Source organism: Pongo pygmaeus, chromosome 4 (assembly GCF_028885625.2).
Source record: "Pongo pygmaeus isolate AG05252 chromosome 4, NHGRI_mPonPyg2-v2.0_pri, whole genome shotgun sequence".
Lineage (NCBI taxonomy): Eukaryota > Metazoa > Chordata > Mammalia > Primates > Hominidae > Pongo > Pongo pygmaeus.
Window position 1 is genome coordinate 29,379,831 of NC_072377.2, and position 12,508 is coordinate 29,392,338.

Below are 12,508 nucleotides of genomic sequence, written 5' to 3' on the forward strand. Positions count from 1 at the left end.
AGCAAACTCCAACAGACCCGCAGCTGAGAGTCCTGACTGTTAGAAGGAAAACTAACAAACAGAAAGACATCCACACCAAAACCCCATCTGTATGTCACCATCATCAAAGACCAAAGGTAGATAAAACCACAAAGATGGGGAAAAAACAGAGCAGAAAAGATGAAAATTGTAAAAGTCAGAGCACTTCTCCACCTCCAAAGGAACACAGCTCCTTGCCAGCAATGGACCAAAGCTGGACGGAGAATGACTTTGATGAGTTGAGAGAAGAAGGCTTCAGATGATCAAACTTCTCCAAGCTAAAGGAGGAAGTTTGAACCCAATGCAAAGAAGCTAAAAACCTTGAAAAAAGATTAGACAAATGGCTAAATAGAATAACCAGTGTAGTGAAGTCCTTAAATGACCTGATGGAGCTGAAAACCATGGCATGAGAACTACATGACGAATGCACAAGCTTCAGCAGCCGATTTCATCAACTGGAAGAAAGGGTATTAGTGATTGAAGATCAAATGAAGTGAGAAGAGAAGTGTAGAGAAAAAAGAATAAAAAGAAACAAACAAAGCCTCCAAGAAATATGGGACTATGTGAAAAGACCAAATCTACGTCTGATTGGTGTACCTGAAAGTGACGGGGAGAATGGAACTAAGTTGGAAAACACTCTGCAGGATATTATCCAGGAGAACTTCCCCAACTTAGCAAGGCAGGCCAACACTCAAATTCAGGAATTATAGAGAATGCCACAAAGATACTCCTCGAGAAGACCAACGCCAAGACACATAATTGTCAGATTCACCAAAGTTGAAATGAGGAAAAAATGTTAAGGGCAGCCAGAGAGAAAGGTTAGGTTACCCACAAAGGGAAGCCCATCAGACTAACAGTGGCTCTCTCGGCAGAAACTCTACAAGCCAGAAAAAAGTGGCGGCCTATATTCAACATTCTTAAAGAAAAGACTTTTCAACCCAGAATTTCGTATCCAGCCAAACTAAGCTTCATAAGTGAAGGAGAAATGAAATCCTTTACTGACAAACAAATGCTGAGAGATTTTGTCACCACCAGGCCTGCCTTACAAGAGCAAGGAAGCACTAAACATAGAAAGAAACAACCTGTACCAGTCACTGCAAAAACATGCCAAATTGTAAAGACCATCAATGCTAGGAAGAAATTGCATCAACTAATGAGCAAAATAACCAGCTAACATCATAATGACAGGATCAAATTCATACATAACAATATTAACCTTAAATGTAAATGGGCTAAATTGCTCCAATTAAAAGACACAGACTGGCAAATTGGATAAAGAGTCAAGACCCACCTGTGTGCTGTATTCAGGAGACCCATCTCAAGTGCAGAGACACACATAGGCTCAAAATAAAGGGATGGAGGAAGATCTACCAAGCAAATGGAAAACAAAAGAAGGCAAGGGTTGCAATCCTAGTCTCTGATAAAACAGACTTTAAACCAACAAAGATCAAAAGAGACAAAGAAGACCATTACATAATGGCAAAGGGATCAATTCAACAAGAAGAGTTAACTATCCTAAATATATATGCACCCAATACAGGAACACCCAGATTCATAAAGCAAGACCTCAGAGACCTACAAAGAGACTTAGACTCCCATGCAATAATAATGGGAGACTTTAACACCCCACTGTCAACATTAGACAGATCAATGAGACAAAAAGTTTACAAGGATATCCAGGAATTGAACTCAGCTCTGCACCAAGCAGACCTAATAGACATCTACAGAACTCTCCACCCCAAATCAACAGAATATACATTCTTCTCAGCACCACATCACACTTATTCCAAAATTGACTTCATAGTTGGAAGTAAAGCACTCCTCCGCAAATGTGAAAAAACAGAAATTATAACAGACTGTCTCTCAGACCACAATGCAATCAAACTAGAACTCAGGATTAAGAAACTCACTCAAAACCACTCAACTACATGGAAACTGAACAACTTGCTCCTGAATGACTACTGGATACATAACGAAATGAAGGCAGAAATAAAGATGTTATTTGAATCCATCAAGAACAAAGACACAACATACCAGAATCTCTGGGACACATTTAAAGTAGTGTGTAGGGGGAAATTTATAGCACTAAATGTCCACAAGAGAAAACAGGAAAGATCTAAAATTGACAACCTAACATTACAATTAAAAGAACTATATTAGCAAGGGCAAACATGTGCAAAAGCTAGCAGAAGGCAAGAATAACTAAGGTCAGAGGAGAATTGAAGGAGATGGAGACACAAAAAACCCCTCAAAAAATCATTGAATCTAGGAGCTGGTTTTTTGAAAAGATCAACAAAATTGATAGACCGCTAGCAAGACTAATAAAGAAGAAAAGAGAGAAGAGTCAAAAAGACGCAAGAAAAAATGATAAATGGGAGATCACCACCAATCCCACACAAATACAAACTACCATCAGAGAATACTATAAACACCTCTATGCAAATAAACTAGAAAATCTAGAAGAAATGGATAAATTGCTGGACACATACACCCTCCCAAGACTAAACAGGAAAAAGTTGAATCTCTGAATAGACCAATAACAGGATCTGAAATTGAGACAATATTTAATAGCCTACCAATCAAAAAAAGTCCAGGACCAGACGGATTCACAGCCATATTCTACCAGAGGTACAAGGAGGAGCTGGTACCATTCCTTCTGAAACTATTCCATTCAATGGAAAAAGAGGGAATTCTCCCTAACTCACTTTATGCGGCCAGAATCATCCTGATACCAAAGCCTGACAGAGACACAACAAAAAAAGAGAATTTTAAACCAATAACCCTGATGAACATCAATGTAAAAATCCTCAATAAAATACTGGCAAACCAAATCTAGCAGCACATCAAAAACTTATCCACCACGATCAAGTGGGTTTCATCCCTCGAATGCAAGGCTGGTTCGACATACACAAATCAATAAATGTAATCCAGCATATAAACAGAACCAAAGACAAAAACCACATGATTATCTCAATAGATGCAGAAAAGGCCTTTGACAAAATTCAACAGCCCTTCATGCTAAAAACTCTCAATAAATTAGGTATTGATGGGACGTATCTCAAAATAATACAAGCTGTTTATGACAGACCCACAGCCAATATTATACTGAATTGGCAAAAACTGGAAGCATTCCCTTTGAAAACTGGCACAAGACGGGGATGCCCTCTCTCACCACTTCTACTCAACATAGTGTTGGAAGTTCTGGCCAGGGCAATCAGGCAGGAGAAAGAAATAAAGGGTATTCAAATAGGAAAAGAGGAAGCCAAATTGTCCCTCTTTTTGCATATGACATGATTTTATATTTCGAAAACTGCATTGTCTCAGTCCAAAATCTCCGTAAGCTGATGAGCAACCTCAGCAAAGTCTCAGGATACAAAATCAATGCACAAAAATCACAAGCAATCTTATACACCAATAACAGACAAACAGAGAGCCAAATCATAAGTGAACTCCCATTCCCTATGCTTCACAGAGAATAAAATACCTAGGAATGCAAACTACAATGGATGTGAAGGAACTCTTCAAGGAGAACTACAAACCACTGCTCAATTAAATAAAAGAGGATACAAACAAATGGAAGAACATTCCATGCTCATGGGTAGGAAGAATCAATATCGTGAAAATGGCCATACTGCCCAAGGTAATTTAAAGATTCAATGCCATCCCCATCAAGCTACCAATGACTTTCTTCACAAAATTGGAAAAAACTACTTTAAAGTTCATGTGGAACCAGAAAAGAGCCCGCATTGCCAAGTCAATCCTTAGCCAAAAGAACAAAGCTGGAGGCATCACACTACCTGACTTCAAACTATACTACAAGGCTACAGTAACCAAAACAGCATGGTACTAGTACCAAAACAGAGATATAGGCCAATGGAACAGAACAGAGCCCTCAGAAATAATGCCACACATCTATAACTATCTGATCCTTGAAAAACCTGACAAAAACAAGAAATGGGGAAAGGATTCCCTATTTAACAAATGGTGCTGGGAAAACTGGCTAGCCATATATAGAAAGCTGAAACTGGATCCCTTCCTTCACCTTATGCAAAAATTAATTCAAGATGGATTAAAGACTTAAATGTTAGACCTAAAACCATAAAAACTCTAGAAGAAAACCTAGGCAATACCATTCTGGACATAGGCATGGGCAAGGACTTCATGTCTAAAACATCAAAAGCAATGGCAACAAAAGCCAAAATTGAGAAATGGGATCTAATGAAACTAAAGAGCTTCTTCACAGCAAAAGAAACCACCATCAGAGTGAACAGGCAACCTACAGAATGGGAGAAAATTTTTGCAACCTACTCATCTGACAAAGGGCTAATATCTAGAATCTACAATGAACTCAAACAGATTTATAAGAAAAAAACAAACAACCCCATCAAAAAGTGGGCGAAGGATATGAACAGACACTTCTCAAAAGAAGACATTTATGCAGCCAAAAGACACATGAAAAAATGCTCATCATCACTGGCCATCAGAGAAATGCAAATCGAAACCACAATGAGATATCATCTCACATCATTTAGAATGGCGATCATTAAAAAGTCAGGAAACAACAGGTGCTGGAGAGGATGTGGAGAAATAGGAACACTTTTGCACTGTTGGTGGGACTTTAAACTAGTTCAACCATTGTGGAAGTCAGTGTGGCAATTCCTCAGGGATCTAGAACTAGAAATACCATTTGACCCAGCCATCCCATTACTAGGTATATACCCAAAGGATTATAAATCATGCTACTACAAAGACACATGCGCACGTATGTTTATTGCGGCACTATTCACAATAGCAAAGACTTGGAACCAACCCAAATGTCCAACAATGATAGACTGAATTAAGAAAATGTGGCACATATACACCATGGAACACTATGCAGCCATAAAAAATGATGAGTTCATGTCCTTTGTAGGGACATGGATGAAACTGGAAACCATCATTCTCAGCAAACTATCGCCAGGACAGAAAACCAAACACCGCATGTTCTCACTGATAGGTGGGAACTGAACAATGAGAACACTTGGATACAGGAAGGGGAACATCACACACAGTGGCCTGTTGTGGGGTGGGGGTAGGGGGTAGGGATAGCATTAGGAGATATACCTAATGTAAATGAAGAGTTAATGAGTGCAGCACACCAACATGGCACATGTATACATATGTAACAAACCTGCACGTTGTGCACATGTACCCTAGAACTTGAATATAATAATAATAATAATAAAAGAAAATGTGGATATTTGATTCTCCTGAATTATCAAAATGTAAACACTGATTAGAATATGCTTACTCTGACAAAAAACAAACATACTGGTATCAATGATTTACTCTAATCTTTTCAGCTCTTCCCTAATTTCCCATTTTTCTAAAAATCCCCTTTTAATTGCAATCTTGCAATTAATAATCATAAATTGAGCTTATTGATTATCAGCATGAATTAAAAACGATAATTAGTCACTGGAGTCTGGATGAACATAGAGCTATCTCCTAATAACCTAGTGGATATATTGGTGAATTCTGACAGCTAGAAAAATCATCATTAAACTATTTCAATGTCACATCATTTTTACTCTGGGGAAAAAAATACTTTTTAAATTACACCTGTAGTTGTATCAGTATTTTCTCATCATGACAGATTAACTTCAAAGTATATTGCAGAACAGTTCTCTGAGTGACCTTGACCTGACTCAGTTCCCCTCCCACCTGTTTTGCTTATAGTTCTGAAGAATAACTCTGGAATGTGCTAGTAATGCAATTTGATAAAAAATCTTTGAAAATGGGGAGGAACCGGTTGGAACAATCCAGGTTTTGCTCCATTCCTCACTAGAAACACGATATCCTTCAATTCTTTCTCCCAGTAGTTCATAAAACTTCAAGGGGTACTTCAGCTACGGTGCAAGTGAGGTTTACATAGATGGGACCTGTACCTCATGGGCAGCTTTTTGGCGCCTGGGGGTAGAGGGTCACAGTGAATCCTAGGCTTCTGTTGTCCCTTGCTGCCTGTCTATGAGTAATAAACCTGCTTCATGTAACTATTTCACCGGACTCAGACAGGTTTGGTAACCAGCACATGATGAATCTTTTTCACATATATCATGTGGAGAGTCTTTTATACCTAGAATATAAGGACGGCTTTTAAAACTTAGAATGTAAGAGGCTCATGCCTCCACCACATATAGGCATACCATATCTGGAGTTGGATGTTGATGGCAAAAATTATTTCATAAAAATGCTGTCTAACAGTAGAAATAAAGCCACTTAATTTTCCAGAGAGGATAGATTCACAATTTTTTGCAGGCTTATTATTCATTGTATTTCAAAGCCAGAGTTCCCAATCACAGTTTACTTAGCACAGAAAGTTCATCAATTTTTAAGTAATTAATAGTTTTACTTCATTTGATGGTCTCTCCCTTTGCTGTACATGCTCATTATTATGGTTGTCAATTATCTTCTTAACCGATGATTTTAATAAAGGTAGCTCTACTATTAGCAAATTGCTCAGAAGCTGCTAATAGCTCTCCAGAGAGCACTTGTCTCACCCTATATCTCCCACCTTATCAAAAGGTCACATTAATTATATCACCCTTACGGAGAGGAAATCAACATGTCAGTCAGACGGGCTCACAATTGTGCTGCAGGTAGAACATGAGGATTAAATCAGGTTTATTTAGTGTCCCAAAGTAGCCCATTTACATTTAGCTCTTGTAAATGCAATTAACACAAATGAAACAATAAATCACACTTAGGTTTATGAGTTTACTTTTTGACAAAAGGCTAATTTGCTATTCTTTTAATGTTTATAGTTACTAGTAAAATATTATAAGTCATCAGATGTTGGTTAAGAATCGTTTTTAAAAATCTTCGTAAAATGGCTCCAGAAGAGTAAGGGTTTCGTTGTGCTTGTAGAGATCTTTCGTTTATCATTTCAATTTTTTACTAATTATGAACATAAATTGATTTTTGATAACCTTCTCTCACTCTTATATGCTCTACATTCTTGTGATCACAGCTTAAGAACTAAATATGAGAAAAGCTAGGACACAGGCCAGGGAAACTGTATGAATTTGAATATCTCTAATTAATATTAATATGTATTACTTGGATAAGTAAATATTTTCTATCCACTTTTTTTATCAAGTGAGTTCTATGTGCCTGGGAGCCAATTTCCTATTCAACGTTCTTCTGCTACTAATACGTTATCTTTCACACAAGAAACAATTATCCATTTGTTCATTTCACGAAGTATAGTCTTTAAATACTTATTAGTGATTTAAATTGAGAATAATGCCACAATTTATAATTATTTTTTCATACTTTGGGCACTTAAGTCATGGTCCCAGCAAAACAGATGGCACACACATTTTAGGAAAATTTAAGGATTTAAAAAAAACTATCATTTACACAATTAGAAGTAGATATAGGAAAATAATAAAAGATAATACAGTGGTAACAGGTTTTGGGTATCTTAGCCCCTAAAGATGATAGGAGTTGAATAGGGCAAAAAGTAGTTTCAGAATGGAAAGTAGAGTCAATAGAAAGTCTCCCTTAAGAGGACCTGTGACTATCGGCTGGAATACAACCAATCCCAATAACTCAGCCAGGAGACAGTCAAGGGGTAAACATTCTCATATCACTCTCCTCTTTCCTGCCTATGTTGGATCCGTTTGTGGCAACACTTCTTAGAAGCAGAAGTCAAGGCAGACCACTGATGTAACACACATAGATCAGCTTCCTGGGGTAAATAACAGGGTAGAGAATGGTCGATAATTAATCTGAAGAGTTAAAATGAAGATGTTGATTTTAGAGACTGAATTCATTAATTTCTAATTGTCAGCTGGGATGAAATAGGACATTGAACTGGAAAAATCTGATATGTGCAAAGTGTGGAAATAGGCAAAGGTATACGCATTCTTAAAAGAAAAAAAAGAAAAGGAGTGAAAAACTAAGAAAGCTACAATTTAAGAAGGAGTTTTAGACTCCCAAAGGATTGATATGTTTGGGAGAGAAGCAGTTTGGAAGCTCTGAGTAAGCAAGAGTAAAATGTAATATCAAGCCCACCAAATTGGAATCAGGGCTACTAAGGCAAATCTCTCTCAAGAACATCAGTCCTATGCTCTACCACTGGGGAAACCTGTCAAGTTACTAAACAGCTCTGAGCCTATTTATTTTCCTGATGTATAAATTAGTATCTAACAGGGTAAAGCCACAATTAGGACTGAGACATAAGAAGATGCAAATGAGAATTCTGAATTTAAAGTCCAAGTATAACAGCTAATCTTGATATGTACATATAAATATATTTAATTTTAAGTTTATATTTCTTGTCTATACACCAGTCTAGACTATGGTCTTTCAATATCCATTGCACATTTTAAAATCATAATTATTATTTATCTCAAAATCTGATAATTACAGGGCATAGCTACCCTAATTTTCACTTCCTTATAATTAACAATTATATCCTAGATTAAAAGATATACCATTAGTTTCTGATATCTTGAACCCAATTATAATTGCATTTTTATTCATAGTAAAATAATATAATAATGTCTTTATCACTACAGTGAGCCATTCAACTTAAATTACTCATTTCTCCCTTAGCCACATGGAAAATCTCTTAGATTAATTCCTGTAAATACTTGTTTAACTAAATTAAATTTTAAATATTTTATTTTTGATGAGATATACAATCAGAGGAACTAAAAAATAATTCCTGGACAAAAGTGGCTTTTCCACCAGGATCCCATTGAACCTGAAATAATTACCACTAGAATAATTCCTAGGGGTTAAATTACTATCTCTTAGAGAATCTTTTAACCTCAATATGTATTATTGAAGAACAGGTTCTCCAGTTAGACACATTAATGCTAAATTGATAATGATGTGTCAATACCATTACCTAGTAGTTCTTTCAATGTCATTACAAATGTCTTCTATTTTTGGACATGGAAAATATATGTCCAGTTTGAGGGATGTTAACAGGAATTGATGTTTCACAGATTGGTGGCAACTGATAATACACAAACTTTTTATAAATAAGGCTTCAGAATGAATAAACAATATCAAAGTATATATAGTCACAATGTATTCTGTTTATCAGAAAAATATTATGTAATGTATTGGCCATGAAAAGAGCATGTGTCACGAAAGCTGATTTTTGATAAGGGGCCTAGATTTTAATTGGTGCTTTTGCCTACACACTCAATATAACAATAATAACATTCAGACAAAAAAGTGGTACCATGTTTTTCAAAGAGGAATTCCACACTGAGAGATGAATCGATCCTCATTGACTCCTGTTATTTGCAAAATACATTCTTGGATTTTACTGGGAAGGGAATACTTGGAAGCTCAGTACAGTCTTTAAGAGAAAGTATTTTTAATATACAATACTTTGTTTCCAGCAGCAAAACTCACTATTAGCTTTGACCTTGGGTCCTAATTTTTCAGATTTTTGTGGAGAGGATGGTGATAGTATACTTATGTTATTACTATATGAAATAAATGAATATACATTCTAATAGTAATAATAGCTATAATACTGCTTCAGTCAAGCCCTTTAAATAAATATATATTTAAATATATATTTTATATATATATATTTTTTAGAGACTGAATTTATCAATTTCAGTCTCTGTTAGGACTCATTGTTCTAATTAAGGAATAATTAGTATATAAGGAATAATCCAAATAATAATAGCTAATATCTAGAGAGTACTCATCTACAAGAACTAAAAATAATAATCCGAGTCCCAATACCCCACTTCGGGTTTTCTGTTTAAAATGACATTCTCCTGGTAGCGCAAGCCAGGAAACTTCTGAGAGACCTAGCGCTCCACTCTGGTTCTTGGTAGCCAGGTCCAGGCACTTCAATTAACTTCCAGAAGATGGCAGACCCTCCAGGAATGCCAGAGCAAGAAACTGATGTCTGACAACAGAGTGAGAGTTCAAAGATTCTTTGTAGCAGACACTGTGAATGAAGAACTTGAGGTTGCTAAGAGACTAAAAGCAAAATAAATTGTTTTAATTAAAAGCCTAGATCTTAGCTGGAGGAAGAGGAAAGGGTGTCTTCAATTGTGGTTCGAAAGGAGGTGTTCACTTAACAAAAGAACCTAAAGTTGTGGGACAGCTGGCTAAACAGATGATTGGGTATGTTTGGGGCAATAAACCAAACTCTAAAAGAAGATGTGAAAGTTAACAAGCTGATGGTTACTGAAACCTTGGTCATTTCCAGAAAAACTTACCTGGTGATTCTAATGGACAGGTCCTGCAATAGCCCCATGCTGGTGGGCAGGCCCCAGGGGGCACTGACATTGAAGAGGTGGCTGCTACAAATTCAGAATTTATTTTTAAGGAGCAAATTTTTCAAGGGATAAAGGACAGCCAAGTTCAGAGTTCAGCAGATATCAGAAAATCTAGGCTTCCTTGGGTCTTTGAAAATCCAGGTTAGAGATCAAATTAAGAAACTATATAATCTCTTCCTAAAAATTGATGCTACTCAGGTGATAGTGAATCCCTTTGGTGAAACTTGAGAAAGACAAGTTGTCTGTTTTAATGCCAAGGTAAACTTTCATGACAACGCAGAATTCTGACAACAGGACCTATCTGCTATGGATGACAAATCAGAGAATGAGCCTGATATGGCTTGGTTCTGTGACTTCACTCAAATCTCATATCAAATTGTCATCCCCACGTGTCAAGGAAGGGACCCAGTGGGAGGTGATTAAATCATGGGGGTGGTTGCCGCATGCTGTTCTTGTGATAGTGAGTGAGTTCTCGTGAGATCTGATGGTTTAAAAGTGTGACACTTCCCCCTTCTTTCTCTCCTGCCACCATATAAAAAAAATGCCTTGCTTTCTCTTCACCTACTGACATGATTGTAAGTTTCCTGAGGCCTTCCCAGCCATGGAGAACTATAAGTCAATTAAACCTCTTTCCTTTATAAATTACCGAGTCTCAGGTAATATACAGCAGTGTGAAAACACACAAATACAGAGCTCATTGAATATGAAGTTGCCAGACATGATCTAAAATACATATGACTGGATGGGAACATTACCTGCTTTGTGAATGGTGCTGGATTAGCCATGGCTACTTGTGATACCATTTTCCTTAGTAGTGGGAAGCCAGTCAACTTCTTGGAATCTTGGAGGGGTTGTAAAGGAAGCTCAAGTATATCAAGCATTCACATTGTTCACAGTTGATCCTAAGGTTGAAGCCATCCTTGTCAATACTTTTGGTGATATCGTCCACTGTGCTATCATTGCCAAAGGGATCACCAAAGCCTTCCAGGCATTACAATTGAAGGTGCTCTGGAATGAATCAATGTTCAAGAGGCCCAGAACATACTCAACAATAGTCTAACAGTGGACTCCCCATTATATCAGCCCAAGAAGGCTGTGGCCAGCACGGCCAATAAGTGATGTCTTTGTCCTGATCAGTTGAAGAAATAAAGCCATTTTTTCCATTAAAAAAATGGATTTCTCTCATCACTGTGAAGGAAATTATCTCATTGGGAAATGAAGGAGAAAAGTATGAGCAAGAATCACTATCTGTGAGACAGAGTCTCGCTCTGTTGCCCAGGCTGGAGTGCAGTCACACAATCTCGGCTCACTGCAACCTCTGCCTCCTAAATTCAAACAATTCTCCTGTCTCAGCCTCCCAAGTAGCTGGCTGTACAGGCACATGCCACCACACCTGCCTAATTTTTGTATTTTTAAAGTAGAGATGGACTTTCACCATATTGGTCAGGTTGGTCTAGAACGCCTGACCTCAAGTGATCCACCTGCCTCAGCCTCCCAAAGTGGTGGGATTACAGATGTGAACCACTGCACCTGGCCTGTCTGAAAAATCTTAAACCTGTATTTTCTAGAGTAAGAGATCTAGACAGCCTAAATCTGATTTTACTTATAGTCTTTATAAAAATAACGTCCTGCATTCTCATACTTTTCTATTATGGTAAGCCTGCTCAATAGGCAGTGTTTTGCTGACTTTGGGGAGCAGTATATATAGAAAAATATTGTGTGCATATTCAGAATTTGAAATCAGGTCCTAGTTCACTTACAAGAATTTGGGTGGGCACCTAATTCTACATAATAAAAAAAATCACAGGCCATAAAAAAACGCAGACAAGATTACATTTAATGTATAAACTACCAAAAAGGCACAGCTAAGACATCCAAACGAAAAGCTATTATACACTGCAGTAGCTTTTACAAGTTTCTAATTCCAACACATGTTTGTAAAATCTGTGAGTATTCCAAAGTATATTTTACCGTGAAATGTCTCCATTAATATACCATACGTGTATTTCATCATTTTCCTTAATATTGAGTATACTGTTTAGCTCACACTAAAAAGAAAGCCAGGAGACTTATTTGTGATTTTAGTGTAGAAGTTTCCATTTTAATATCAAAACTGAAGAGTGCTGATTCTTATGGAAATCTCTATAATTAAGTCATTTCACGGTGAGACAATGCTAAAGATCAAA

At 37.0% G+C, this 12,508-nt stretch overlaps 1 pseudogene; it reads left to right on the top strand.

Annotated features, from left to right (window-relative positions):
* Positions 1-435: 435 nt before the first annotated feature.
* LOC129036155 (succinate--CoA ligase [GDP-forming] subunit beta, mitochondrial-like) lies at positions 436-11,441 on the top strand (annotated as a pseudogene).
* Positions 11,442-12,508: the final 1,067 nt, after the last annotated feature.